This window comes from Lissotriton vulgaris, chromosome 3_1 (assembly GCF_964263255.1).
Source record: "Lissotriton vulgaris chromosome 3_1, aLisVul1.2, whole genome shotgun sequence".
Classification (NCBI taxonomy): Eukaryota; Metazoa; Chordata; class Amphibia; order Caudata; family Salamandridae; genus Lissotriton; species Lissotriton vulgaris.
The window spans coordinates 1,172,793,684-1,172,809,130 of record NC_141689.1 but is presented as its reverse complement, the minus strand read 5'-3'; positions in this window follow the sequence as shown (position 1 = coordinate 1,172,809,130).

Genomic DNA, 15,447 nt, shown 5'->3' with positions numbered 1-15,447 from the left:
TTCCCTAACCTAAACCCTAAATCACTACCCCTGCACAACCCCCAATCATTTCTCTACCCTAAATCTAAATCACTACCCTTGCAGGACCCTCTGACCCTCAGTTCTCTCCCTACCCTAAACTCTAAAACACTACCCCTGAACAAGCACCTGACCCCCAGTCAACTCCCTACCCTAAACCATAAAGCACTACTCCTGCATGGCCTCTCCACCAAATCCCAGTCCTCTCTCTACCCTAAAACACTACCCTGCAAGACATAACCGACCCCTAGTCCTCTCCCTACCCTAAACCCTAAAACACAAACCCTGCACGACCCCCAACCCCCAATTCTTTCCCTACACGATACCCCTACCCCTATATGACCCGACCCCCTTTTGCCCTAAAATAGTAGCCAAGATGGCCAGTGGGTAAGATGTGTTCCACATCGTCCCCCCTCTCCTGGGTGCCCAACTCAGCCCAAAACAGTGATTTACACCCTCCAGAAGTCCGGAATCGGGGGGAGCACACCTTCGGCCCACCAACACCGATTACAGCAAGCGATCCTGGGCCGGGGGCTCGCTTGAGAGCAAAAGCAGGTCCTGCTCAACCGCGAGGCAGGGAGAGGAAAATGGCAGCCGGAACGACCAGATTGGCACAGGTCAATAAGGGCGAATATCATGCCTGGGAACCAACAGAGGTCCTGTGGGGCCAGGCAGGAGCCCAGCAACAGTTGATGTGCCGGGTGCGGAGATCGGCTGGGGGCCAAAACAGCGACCAGCATCGGAACGGCGAGGGCGGGCGCCAGGGAGCACGGCATGACGTGAGGCCCAGAGAGATGCAAGCAGCCCGGGACCGCAAGTGGACTGAGCGGAGCAGAGAAAGGAGGAGTTGTGGCAGACCTCCCTCACGGAGCATAGACCAGAGCTGCCGACTGGCGCCTGGGAGCAGGAGGGGTGATTAGCGAGCCATCTAGACTGGGGGCAGAGGAAGCGGTCGATTGGCACCATGAAGCGAGTAGTACTAGTGGACCCCCAAGGTTGGATGTCGACGGCCGAGTAGTGGGTGGGCAAGCAGAGAGGCCTAGTGGGCCGCTGGATGACTGCAGAAGGCCCCGCTACTTGCATCTAAGGAGTGAGGCACGTGTGAAAGCTTTGCAGCCCAAGGTGACTGAGGGGAGGCACGGCACAACTCTAAGAGTACCGGGGTCCCAGTGTAGAGAGTACTAATGCTCTGGAGCAGTGAGGAGAGGGGGTTCCCAGTGAGGTGCTCCCCAGCAACATGGGGAGAGCAGCATGGGGAGCAAGTCCCATGGAAAGGTTTTCTGATATCTACCTTGCGGCTTAGCCGACTATCCACTGGCCCCAGCAGCGGGCCTACGTGGAGACAGGGGCAGCTGATCCGAAGTCAGAGCCTGGGAACTGATGTGCCTCCCGAAGACAATCTAAGGACTGAGGAGGGGGAACACTGGAGGCCCATCGCCAGTGCATACCAAAGGGTTCGAAGCAAGAACGGCAACAGCAAAGGTTGCCAGGGGCCACTGGAGCGGCACCAATCAGACACGGGCAGGACATCGGAGGACAGGATAATGACCTGTGGTTAGGGAGCTGAACAGCACACTTTTTCCGGCGCGCGATGACCACTCATTCCTACAGACCTACCACAAAGTATTCTCACTACCAGATGCAGGAGGGGTCTCAGGGGGTCCACCGGGTAAACCAGGCGGGAAGTGAGTGGCAGAGGGTCACTGGGGCTGGCTGGGACAGAGCAGGAAGGATTCTTGCTAGGGGGAGTGACCCATTCATGAGCTTATCATACCCCCCATCGCTTAGTTGGGGTCCTGGGCACAGAAGCAACAGGGAGGCAATCAACACTGCAGGCATGTCCTTGGGGCGAGGGAAGAAGGACAGAACACTAAAAGGCATGCTGACCAAAGGCTCGCAGGCTAGCAGCGGAGAAGGCCAGAAGTCCCTGCATACACAGGTGCCCCTCGAGCCAGAGGGAGCAGAAGCTCCGGTCGCCCGGTCATTTCTAGAGATACTATTCCATACTTTACAAGAGGATTTTCCAGGCACTTAAAGGAGAAGTCGCAGGGAGGTGAAGGAGATTCAACACGACATGGAGAGAGATCGGAGAGAGAGTGGTGAGCATAGAAGACCACGGGTAGACCACAGACGAGGAGGTGGAGCAGCTCCAACAAGAGGTGATTTGTCTGACGGCTCAGCAGATCAACCTGCAGGCACAAACAGAGGACCTCAAAAACCACTCTAGGCAGAATAATATCCACGTGAAGGGGGTCCCATTGGACGAAGAGGGTATTTACAGGGGCTGTTCTGGGACATATTAGAGGTCCCAAAGAACTTTGAGATCGTCATTGACAGGGCGCATTTAGTGGGCTAATAAGAAGGACTACTGCACCACCCCAGACAGCCTGGCCTTCCTAATGGACTAACCTCTCAAAGAATGCCTTCTGTGGGAGGCCAGGGCAAAATAGCTGATTACGCACCAATGCCATCCAATAGCCATGTATCAGGACCTGGCTTCCATCACCCTACAGAAGAGGTGAGAGTTCCGAGCAGTAACCATGCACTTGAGGGAACAGGGGGTGACCTATTCCTGGGACCACCCATCGAGATTTATCTTCAAGTGAAACGTCAAGCTTCACCAACTGAAATCCCTACGGGACGCTTGCAAGATCCTCTGCCTGGAACAGCACAACCAAGAGGATACGCCCAGCCAAGACCCCAGGTCCCCACAAGAGAGTTGGCAGAGAGTTGGCTGGAGGTGCCTCCCTGACCGCACGGTTGGGCCTGGCCCTGCGGTCATGGCTCTAGGCCATGGGTACTCACAAACTTTCTCTCTGGGGCCAAATTTACAGTGTGGCTTGTGTCCTTGGGTCGCACCGGTGGGGGCGGGGTCAGTGGAGATGGGGGCTGGGCAAGAGCAAAAAAAAACTGTGGCCATGAGGTTGATCACAGGTCCCTGCAGCGTACGCCTTCGTCTACTGAGCCACCAGACCAGGCATACACACATCTCTCTCTCTCTCTCTCTCTCTCTCTCTCTCTCTCTCTCTCTCTCTCTCTCTCTCTCTCTCTCTCTCTCTCTCCCTCCCTCTCTTTCTCCCTCTCCCTCCCTCTCTCTCCCTCTCTCTCTGTCTCCCTCTGTCTCCCTCACTCTGACTCTCTCACTCCCTCTCTCCCCCTGTCTCATTCACTCTGACTGTCTCACCCCCTCTCTTCCTCTGTCTCACTCACCCTGACTGTCTCACTCTCTCTCTCTCTGTCTCACTCTCTCTCTGTTTCCCTCTCCCTCACTCTATTTCCCTCTCCCTCACTCTATTTCCCTCTCTCTCCTTCCCTCTCCCTCCTTCCTTCTGTTGCCCTCTCTCTCCTTCCCTCTCCCTCATTACCTCTGTCTCCCTCTCTCTCTGTTTCCTTCTCCCTCACTCTATTTCCCTCTCCCTCACTCTATTTCCCTCTCTCTCACTCTATTTCCCTCTCTCTCCTTCCCTCTTCCTCCTTCCTTCTGTTGCCCTCTCTCTCTCCTTCCCTCTCCCTCATTCCCTCTGCCTCCCTCTCTCTCCTTCCCTCTCCCTCACTCTGAGGTCTCCCTCACTCTGAGGTCTCCCTCACTCTGAGGTCTCCCTCTCTCTCCTGAGGTCTCCCTCACTCTAAGTTCCCCATCTCTCTCCTTCCCTCCCCCTCACTCTGAGCTCTCCCTCTCTCTGAGGTCTTCCTCTCTCTCCTGCCCTCTCCCTCACTCTAAGGTCTCCCTCCCTCTGTCTCCCTCACTCTGAGGTCTCCCTCTCGCTTCTTCCCTCTCCCTTTCTCTGAGGTCTCCCTCTCTCTCCTTCTCCCTCTCTCTCCTTCTGTCTCTCTCCCTCACTCTGTCTCCCTCCCTCGCTCTCCCTCCCTCACTCTCCCTCCCTCGCTCTCCCTCCCTCGCTCTCCCTCCCTTGCTCTCCCATCCTCCCTAGCTCTCTCTCGCTCTCCCTCCCACTCTCTCGCTCTCCCTTGCTCACTCGCTTGCTCTCCCTCCCTCCCTTGCTCTCCCTCCCTCACTCTCCATCCCTCACTCTCCCTCCCTCTCTCTTGCTCTCCCTCGCTTGAGCTCCCTCCCTCGCTCTCCCTCCCTTGCTCTCCATCCCTCGCTCTCCCTCCCTTGCTCCCTCTCTCTCCCTCCCTTGCTCTCCCTCTCTCGCTCCCTCTCTCTTGCTCTCTCTCGCTTGCTCTCCCTCCCTCCCTCTCCCTCCCTCCCTCTTCCCCCTCGCTCTCCCTCCCTCGTGCTCTGTCTCCCTCCCTCTCCCCCCTCCCACTCCCCCCTCATTCTCCCTCCCTTGCGCTCCCTCTCCCTCATGCTCCCTCCCTTGCGCTCCCTCTCCCTCCCTCCCTCTCCCCCCTCCCTCTCCCTCCCTCGCTCTCCCTCCCTCATGCTCCCTCCCCTGCGCTCCCTCTCCCTCACTCCCTCTCCCTCGCTCCCTCTCTTACTATCCCTCCCTCTCTCTCCCTCGCTCTCCCTCTCCCTCCCTCCCTCTCCCTCGCTCTCCCTCACTCCCTTGCTCTCCCTCCCTCGCTCTCCCTCCCTCCCTTGATCTCTCTCCCTTGCGCTCTCTCTCCCCCCTTGCTCCCTCTCTTGCTCTCCCTCGCGCTCCCTCTCCCTCCCTTCTTCTCCCTCCCTCACTCTCCCTCGCTCCCTCGCTTGCTCTCCCTCCCTCACTCCCTCGCTCTCCCTCCTCACCCTGCCTGTGTGTGCCCGGGCTGTGACAGCTTCCAGGCGCACACACACTGCCGCACCCAAGCTCTTCACTGGTCTTTAAAAGACCATTGGCATGTTAATGAGGCTGATTCACCTCTCAGCGCCCCTGCAGCCCCACTCTGATTATGGCGGTAATCACCCAGCCCCCACAGAGCAGCAGAGTCTGAGTCGCGCTCTGACTGCAGACATCTTAAAAAAAAAAAAACTCAGGTACAATGTCTGCAAGGTCCGCCACCGGCCCGCGGGCCGTACTATAAGTACCCCTGCTCTAGACAGTGCTCAGAGACACCGCCATGCAAGAGAGTTCGTATCCTCTGCTGGGAGCAGTGCAACCATCAGAGATAAGCAGAGCCGGGGGGGGTGGGGGGGGGGTTGATAGGGACGGGGAGATGAGGAAGCTTGTGCCACAAACTGCTCCTTACACTTATTGCACTGGACGATATGGGGGGGTTGGAGTTCTAGGTTGGAGTTAGGGAGGGGGAGAGAACTGGTGTGCTGCAAATGGGGCTCGTCATGAGAATGTTCGAATCAGGGGGGACTAGAGCAGAAGGGGCAGAGAGTTTATGGCAGGGCAGGGGAATAAGAGTCCCCCGGGAACAGAGGTCATGCTCCAATCCTACAACATGACAAGCGCTCAACTGCAAGTAGTTACCCACAATGTGAAGGGTCTTAAGAATGCTATTAAACAGAAATCTATTCTGTCTTACCTGGAGTACCTTGGAGTTGATGTGTGTCTCCTCCAGGAGACCCATCTCCTCTCCAGAGATTCGCACTGGATGTGGTCCATGGCATTTCTCCAACAATTCTATACTCCCAACTCTGATATAAAAGCAGGAGTGGCGATACTGATCGCTAAGTGATTTGCGGGGAGGGTAAGAGATAAAATTGCTTAAGTTAAAGGCCGTCTCCTAGTCTATAAACTCTGGATAGAGGGTTTCTCCCTCGTGGTGGGGTCATTATAAGCACTTAACTCGGGTCAGGATACATTTTAGAGGGAGGCCTTCTCCGAGGTCCTGAGCGCACAGGAGCAGTGGTTGGTGGTTGGAGGGGACCTTAATTTAGTCATGGATGCCACCCTTGACAGATCAAGCCATTGCTATACCCAGACTGTGAAATTGTCTCAGGAAGGGAAGAGCTGACTTCAATCTAAAGGACTGGTAGATATTTGGCGAGTGGCTCACCCGCAGACATCTCAATTCTCTTTCTATTCACACGCACACCGCACTTATGCCCGAATCGATCATTTGATATGCTTGACAGAACTAAACGACTTAGTGGGGGATGTAGACATCATTCCGACAGCACTCTCGGACCATGATGCTGTGACAGTGTCCCTCCGGGTGCCCCCGACACGTAGACAGACAGGGAGCTGGCGATTACGGGAAAGCATACTCCATAGAGAGGCGGTGATGAAGTAAATAAACAAATGCATCTCAGAATTCTTGGAGCTGAATGACTCGCCAGACATCACTTTGTCCACGCTGTGGGGGGACCATGATGCTGTGACAGTGTCCCTCCGGGTGCCCCAAACACGTAGACAGACAGGGAGCTGGCGATCATGGGAAAGCATGCTCCATAGAGAGGCGGTGATGAAGCAAATAAACAAATGCATCTCAGAATTCTTGGAGCTGAATGACTCGCCAGACATCACCTTGTCCATGCTGTGGGGGGCCCTTTAAGCGGTGGTGCGCCGGGAGCTGATAGCCATCTCTGCAGCCGAGAATAGGGAGCGCTAAGAAAAAAGGGATCACCTCACGGGCCAAGTGGTAGAGTTAGAAAGGGTGCACAGTAGGACTGGTGCTACAAGGGTATGGCGCCAATTGAAGGCGGTGAGGGCTCAACTTGCAGGGATCGATATTGACAGTGCTGAATACGCAGCACTCTGCCTTAGGCACTCCTACTATATCGGAGAAGATGACGGGGCACATGCTGGCGAGCAAACTTAGGGCCCGCACCCAGCTGACAAAGGTCTAGCCGATAAAGAATGCTAGGTGGGAGGTTGTCGAGGGGGATGAGGAGATCACCAGGGTCTTTCAGGAATTCTACTTAGATCTCTATCAGAGATAGAACCCCCAGACTCCCACATAACGTACCTGCAGGTGGCGAACACAACGGCACTAGCTCAGGTACAGGCAGAGTTGTTAGAAGCACCGATCTGGGTGGATAAAGTTACAGGGGCAAAATCGCACCGCATGCTTATGAAATCGCCGGGACCAGACAGCTTCTCGGTGGGTTTCTAAAAATCTTTCCATCATATCTTAGCCACGCTCCTGACGTGGCTTTTTAATTCCTTTACATGGCCAGGAACGATCTCTCCTGATATGATAGCAGCTTCGATCGTGGTACTTCCCAAACTCGTTAAGGATAAATCCCTCTGCAGCTCCTACCACCCGTCAACTTGAAGTTGTTCACCAGCATTTTAGTGGCGAGGCTGGGTCCCTTGATGCCGGGCATAATCGAGCCTGACCAGTCGGGATTCAACCGAAAAACCACCAGAGTATTGATAATACCAAACAAATTCTCTACCTGGTAGGCGAGGCTCACCGCACGCATATAAATGCCCTACTGTTGTCTGTAGATGCCGAGAAGGCATTTGATCAGGTGGACTGGGCCTTCTTAGACAAAACTTTGGTCCTATTTGGTTTGCGGCACCAATTCAGGTCGTGGGAGTCAAGCTGCTACAGCGCGCCCACAGCGACTATCAGAGTGAACGGGCAGTAGTACAACCCCTTTGAAATCCAAAGAGGGACAATGCAGGGATGCCAGTTGTCGCACCTTCTCTTTGCCTTATACATTGAGCCACTAGCACAGAGAATACGCGATAACCCCAACATCCTAGGCATCCCCTTTGGTGGGGAGAGACACACAATAAGCCTCTATGCAAACAATATCATAGCAACTCTAGAGACTCCAGCTCACTCAGTCCCAGCATTCCTGCAAGAGTTGGAATCCTTCAGCCAAGTCACTGGCTTCCGAGTCAATGTCAGGAAGTCAATGATCCACCAATTTGACCAGCACGGGGTAGCCTCAGGGATGGGCAGGGACACCTATGCGGGGATACAGATCATGAAGTCTATCCTATACCTGGGACTAGAACTGGCTCCATCCATATCGGAGACAGTCACACTGAACTACTCCAAATTAGTCGATCAGGTCACCAGGGAACTTCAAACTTGGAAGCAATGCCAATTGTCATTACTTGGCTGGGTAGCAGTGGTTAAAATGTCCATCCTTCCCAAAGCGTTATACCTCTTCCAGATGATTCCTGTCTGACCCCCACCAGGGGACAGTTCGCAAACTGCAACAGGTGATACTACAGCTCAGCTAGGACAGGAGCATGCCCTGTATGCAGAGGGAATTGGGCTATCTGAGGCAGGATGAGGGAGGTCTGGTAATCCAGAGCATCCTGGAATACTGTAAGGTGGCCCAGCTGTGGTACCTAGTAGAGTGGAGCAGACCGGAATCGGGAAAGAGATGGTTATTCCTGGACAGGGCACTAGCAAAACTCTCCTTGTGGAAAGTTCCCTTCCTCAAATGGGCCGATAGACCTATAAACCTTTAGAGCTCACATATAGCAAACACAGTGCTATGAGTTTGGGATGGGGTGGCCACTAGACTGGGATTGACATCCTTTCCGGTCCCCATGACTCCTTTATTTGATAATAGGGAGTTTATGCCAGGGGTCGAGAAAGGTCTTTCTCGATTTAATGGGCGACAGAGTGTAAAGCTGCAGTGCACTTATATGATGTGGAAGTGAATATTCCGTTTCCCGATCTGCAATGTGATTATGCTCTCCCAGAAACTAAAAGGTTCCACTATCTTCAGATTCATCATTGGCTCCTTCACTCCGAGGTGCAACTGCACATAAATCGCAAACTGACAAAATATGAGAAGTGGCTAGTGATGAAGAGCACGGATAGAAAAATTATCTCTGAATTTTATGATATGCTGTGACCACCAATTCCAACGCAGCCCACTGGTAGTCAGAAATGCTGGGCGACAGAGCTGGGAAGGGATCTCACTGAGAAAGAATAGAGGGACATCTATTATAGGGCCGACCAAACGGTGCGCAACTCCGTCAGCAGGGAAACCGCTGTCAAGATAGCCACATACTGATACTTGGCGCTGGTGCACCTCAATAAGGGGAACCCAGACCGTATACCAACTTGCTGGTGGGGTTGTGGGGAAGAGGTCCCGCTGCATGGAATTGACAGGATACTGGTCGTGGATCTTAGATGACGTGGATAGACAATTTCAGACGCAAATCCCGAGATTCCCGGCCTATGTGGTGCTGGGACTCCCCAAAACGCTCAGAAAGAGGAAACAGGGGCAGACAGACACAAGAGAGGTGAAGAAAGGGAAAAGAAGGGTGCAAAAAGAGGCAAGAGAGGTGCAGAAAGAGGCAAGAGCAGTGCAGAATGAACCAACAGAGGTGCAAAATTAGGCAAGAGGGGTGCAGAAAAAGGTAGGAGAGGTACATAAAGAGGCAAGAGAGGTACAGATAAAGGCTGGAGGGTGCTGAAAGAAGGGAGAGAAGTGCAGAAAAAAACAACAGAGGTGCTGAAAGAGGCACAAAGGGTGCAGAAAGAGCAAGAGAAGTGCAAAAAGAATCAACAGAGGTATAGAAAGGGGCAGGATAGGTACAGGAAGAAGCAAGAGAGGTACAGAAAGAAAAATTAGGGGTTTAGAAAGATGCAAGAGGGGTGCAGATAGAAGCAAGAGCAGTGCAGAATGAAGCAACAGAGGTACTGAAAGAGGCACGAAGGGTGCAGAAAGAACAAGAGAAGTGTAGAAAGAACCAACAGAGGTACAGAAAGAGCCAAGAAAGGTGCAGAAACAGGCAGGAAATGTACAGAAAGAGGGAACAGGGGTGCAGAAAGAAGCAACAGAGGTGCAGAAAGAGAAAAGAGGGGTACAGAAAGAGTCAAGAGGGGTACAGAAAGAAGCAAAAGCAGTGCAAAATGAACCAACAGAGTAGGCAAGAGGGGTGTGGAAGAAAGTGGGAGAGGTTCACAAAGAGGCAAGAGGGGTACATAAAGAGGCAGGGGGGTGCAGAAAGAAGAAAAAGATGTTCAGAAAACAGCAACAAAGGTGCTGAAAGAGGCGCAAAGCTTGCAGGAAGAGCAAGAGAAGTGCAGAAAAAAGTAGCAGAGGTACAGAAAGAGGCAAGAGAGGTACAGAAACAGGCAGGACAGGTGCCAAAAGAGGGAAATGGGCAGAAAGAAGCAACAGAGGGGTTCAGAAAGAGGGGAGAGGAGTGCAGAAAGAAGCAAGAAGGGTGCAGAAAGAAGCAAGTGAGGTACAGAGAAGTGCAGAAAGAGAATTGCTAAAGAAGCAACAGAGGAGTTGAAAGAAGCAAGAGAAGTGCAGAAATAGGCAAGTTCGGTGCAGAAAGAGGCAAGAGAAATGTACAAAGAGGCAAGAGAGGTGTAGAAAGAAGCAAGAGAAGTGCAGAAAGAGGCAAGTGAGGTGCAGAAAGGGGAAAGAGAAATGCAGAAAGAGGCAAGAGAGGCACAGAACGAAGAGATTTGTGCCCCATTAGTACCAGTTTAACATCCACATTTTGCAATAAGTAACACATGACCATTCCAGCTTTGCAAAGGGCCTTCCACCATGCTGTAATACGTGAGCTGCATTTTTGGGAACATTTGAGCCGTTTGAGCTAGAAACAAGGCTTTTTTTGTTCAAATCTTCCGATTATGGAGCAGATGTAGAATTATGTGGCTAATGCGGAAAATGTATAATTGTGCGAAAGTTGGTGCAGCCAAACAGTCGCATAATTCCAGTAGCCCTGCTCATACTTCTGATTAGGTCCAAGTGTGCTCCTCAGTGATTCCTTCTTTTTTTGTCTCACTGAGTTCATAGTTGAGCGTCTATGGAAATGAGGAAGACTAAATCTGAGGTTACCACTCCACAACACAGCCTACCATACCACATAATTACTCTCCATAACACCTAATCCCACTCTACATAATTCCTATAAAATAAATACCACATACATTCTATCCACATAATTTCACTGCACAACTTACCACATAATTCCACTACACACAACGTACAACCACTCCACACCAAAAAACATTATTAAAAATCTTTTACATTTACAACATCAGTAGCTCTAACTCTTGCAAATGCTAAACCTATTATATTGCAAACACTTATTTAACTAGTAGTTGCGTTTGCAGAGTGGTGTAAAGAGTGTCCTGGATCTCCGACCTGAGCTCAGGAATTCTGCTGCACAGGACTTACAAGAGGTACCAGGAGGGCTTCTTGGCCCCCAAAGTCCCTCAGGAGTAAATTGGACTTCATCCCCCATCCTGTAGGCTGCCAAGAGGTGCGTTTGCAGAGTGTTGGAGAAAGGGGGGCATGACCTCCGATGATGTCTTAGCAACCCTACTGTGTGGGACTTACTGGAGGTAATAAGAGGGGTGGACATCCTTCGGGGCCAACTCCTCCTCCTATTATCTTCAGTAAGTCCCACACAGCAAGATTGCTAAGATGTCATAACATGACACGCCCCCTTTCCCCACCACTCGGCAAAAGCACTTCCTGGCGTGCTCTTGGATGGGGATTAAAGTCCCCTTGCTGCTGGGGTTCCTTAGGAGCCAACTAGCTACCTGATACCTCCAGTATGTCCCAGCTAATGGAATTGCTGAAAGCGGGACACAGGCCACGCTCCCTTTCTCCACCACTCTGCAATCCCGACTTCTGGCACGTTCTACTTTGGGGGATTAAGTCCCCATAAATACTGAGGGTCCCTGGGGGCTAAATAACCCACCAGGTACCTTCAGTAAGTCACACACAGCTGGATTGCTGAGAGTGGTCAGAGGGACGCCAAGTGCAGAAGTGAATACTGCAGCAGGAACCCCAACACTGTACGGGGGATAAATACCAGCCCATTTTTCAGCCATCAGAGTAATCCATGTTATTGCCAGAAACTACAGACACACAGGAACATTGAAATAAAACTTCTAAATAAATCAAATACAGTGAGAACAGTATAAAAAGCATGGTAGAGGAAACAGAGAGGAGGGCGGCTGCCCAAAGTCTATTTGTGAGAGCACTAAACAAAGCCCAGCCAAGTAAAGAAATGATTGCCAGAGACAGCGCCATATGAGAAAAATTGAAGAGGGTAGAAAAACTAAAGAAAAACTAAAAACTAAAGAAAAACTAAAGAAATCTTAGACCTCCAAGTGGTGGTACAGTGAGGTCTAGGGATCTACAAAACCCCCTCCTATGAATCCCCTAATCCTCAGATACTGGAGGAATGGGCGGAAAGCTCAGCAAAAAGCTATAAACAAATGCTTACTATTTTAGTAAACTATGCAAGGGAGGATAGAGAAGGAATTCTGCGGGAACAACTTGAAGATGAACTCAAAGGCCAAAAAGAACAAGAGATCATCAAAAAGTATGTGGAAAACCTGCCAGTAAGCCTAAAACTACATGAAGACGATATAAAAGCCCGCAAGCAGCGCAAACTACACAGTGACTGCTGTGACTATGAAAGCGATTCAGAAAAGGGGGTGGTGATGAACAGAGTGTCTGAATTAAGCAGACCACTCTTACCCAGTCCAAAGATCAGGGCTTGATCCATCACCGGTTTTTAGCTCACTGCACCATCCCTGCTCAGAACTTGGCTATATGCAAAATAGTCTGACCCTGGCCCAGTGCATCATGGGAACAGGGCAGACCAAACTACCAAGCCAATTCTTATACTGGGAAGGAAACAAGCTACCGGGGACCGGTTTCTGGCATTTCAGCCGTCTTCGGCCTGGCTTTCTTGAATCCTGATGGTGCAATGAGCTAGGGACTCACATCTGAGTATACCCTTCCACGCTTATGGTGGACAAAAATGATTCAGAAAAGGGGGTGGTGATGAACAGAGTGTCTGAATTAAGCAGACCACTCTTACCCAGTCCAAAGATCGGGGCTTGATCCATCACCGTTTTTTAGCTCACTGCCCCATCCCAGCTCAGAACGTTGCTATATGCAAAATAGTCTGACCCTGGCCCAGTGCATCATGGGAACACGGCAGACCAAACTACCAAGCCAATTCTTATACTGGGAAGGAAACAAGCTACCGGGGACCGGTTTGTGGCATTTCAGCCGTCTTCGGCCTGGCTTGCTTGAATCCTGATGGTGCAATGAGCTAGGGACTCACATCTGAGTATACCCTTCCACGCTTATGGTGGACAAAAATGATTCAGAAAAGGGGGTGGTGATGAACAGAGTGTCTGAATTAAGCAGACCACTCTTACCCAGTCCAAAGATCAGGGCTTGATCCATCACCGTTTTTTAGCTCACTGCACCATCCCAGCTCAGAACTTGGCTATATGCAAAATAGTCTGACCCTGGCCCAGTGCATCATGGGAACAGGGCAGACCAAACTACCAAGCCAATTCTTATACTGGGAAGGAAACAAGCTACCGGTGATGGGTCAAGCCCTGATCTTTGGACTGGGTAAGAGTGGTCAGCTTAATTCAGACACTCTTTCTCACTGCACCATCAGGATTCAAGCAAGCCGGGCCGAAGACAGCTGAAATGCCAGAAACCGGTCCCCGGTAGCTTGTCTCCTTTCTGGTGAAGAATTGGCTTGGTAGTTTAGTCTGCCCTGTTCCCATGATGCACTGGGCCAGGGACAGACTGATTTGCATATAGCCAGGTTCTGAGCTGGGATGGTGCAGTGAGATAAATAACGGTGATGGATCAAGCCCTGATATTTGGACTGGGTAAGAGTGGTCAGCTTAATTCAGACACTCTGTTCATCGCCACCCCCTTTTCTGAATCGTGACAATGAAAGCAGCAGGATTCTTATGTATAGTCAGTCATATGACCACTTATATGAAAAAATGTCCATCACCAGTAGCGACAATGAGGGGGATCTATCTCTAACAGCTGCTACTTCATCAAAGGTGGACATGGGACTCAAACTGCAGCCCACTTTTTTAAACCAATATCGCCTCCTGAGACAGAGAGGCAAACCCAGAGAACAGTACAACCAACAAAGGCAAGGGGAAGAGGGAGAGGCCAGCGGGGCAGAGGAAGAAGAAGAAACCTGGAAGGAACTGGGGGAGAAGACAACGGCACAGGCAGAGGAAACAGAAGAGGAAGAGGACAGAGAAGGGGGCTAATAGGAACCAAAGCAACTGGCCCAAAGAAGCAGATATGATGGATGACAATACAGTTAACAAAACAATCATAAACTTATCACACCATCCACTTTCTATGATAGAAAAAAGAACACTATGCTTAGGCCTCTCTTTTTGCCGTGTCAATGATTTCAGCTATCCTAAAACTAGAATAAACCTATACAAATTTGTGAGAAAGTTAAAACTGAAAAAAGGGCCCCAAATGATAAGATCACGACGACCAGATCAGGGAAGTGTTACCGCCAACACCCCCACGCAGATCAACACAGAAACTGATGTCTATCTCAATGTTGGTGCCATCGAAACACTACGAACCCTGCAGGATCTATTCAATGTAGTAGATTCTGAAGAACCTGAGGCAACATCTGATGTACTAACAGATCGACCAGCCAAGACTCAGTTCAAACCCAAATCCATTTTCTATCCCAATATGGCCCACAATAACATTGACACATTCCATGACAGTATGATGAGGGACCTCATACAATTTCGCAACAGCATAAAGGAAGTGGATTAGTACACCCCAGAAGTTTTCTAAAACACAATGGGAGATTGTTAAATAATTGTCAAAAGATGAAAAAATGGTGATATGCCTAGCAGATAAGGGGGAAACATTATACTTTGTGATAGAAGTATGTACATTGAGGAAACACTGAGACAACTAGGAGACACCAAATGTTATGTAGAAACCAATATGCAGGAGTAAATCAACAGCATTGTCAAAATCTGGAACATGCTGAGTAGCTGGAAAGACAATGGAATATTACAGTGGGAAGAAAACTGTTACCTGAAAAGTGATTATCCTAAATTCCTGAGTTTTAACTCCTGCCCAAAGTACATAAGAACCCCACAATACCTCCAGAAGACCTATTGTTTCATCAATAAGATTTGTTTCTGAACACATATCCAAATATGTGGATTACTTCTTACGTGAATGCGTGATGACACTGCCATCTTACACCAAAGATACAAAAGACTTTCTGGGAAATATTGATAACATTGTTTGGGAGGAAGACTTTATACTTGGCCCCATGGATGTCAACTCTGTCTAATCAATCATTGACCATACCATGGACATTGAATGTTGTAATCATTTTCTTTAAAAAAAGAAGAATTTGTTATAAAGAACTTAGAGCAATGCTACTGGAAATGATTAAGTTCTGTCTATATAACAATATATTTCTGTTTAATGGCACACTTTACAAGCAAGTCCTCTGCACCGCCTTAGGGACTTGTTTAGCCCCAAGCCTTGCAGACCTCTTTCTAGGTGTCTGGGAAGAGGAAATCCTAAAATAACTAAAAACACAGAAAACAAAGTTATAAAATGGCTGAGATACATAGATGACTTGTTCATCATATGGAAAGGGAGTGAGGACAGTGCCAGAGGTTTCAATGACAAACTTAACACCAAGGACTTAAATCTCAAACAAACTCACCATGAGCAGAGAATCTTTGGAATTCCTGCATGTATTAGTGGAAATTAAAAACAACTCTATAATTACCAAACTCCATCGCAAAACAACAGCAAGTAACAGTCTCCTCCATGCTCTTAGCAGTCAATCGGAGGCC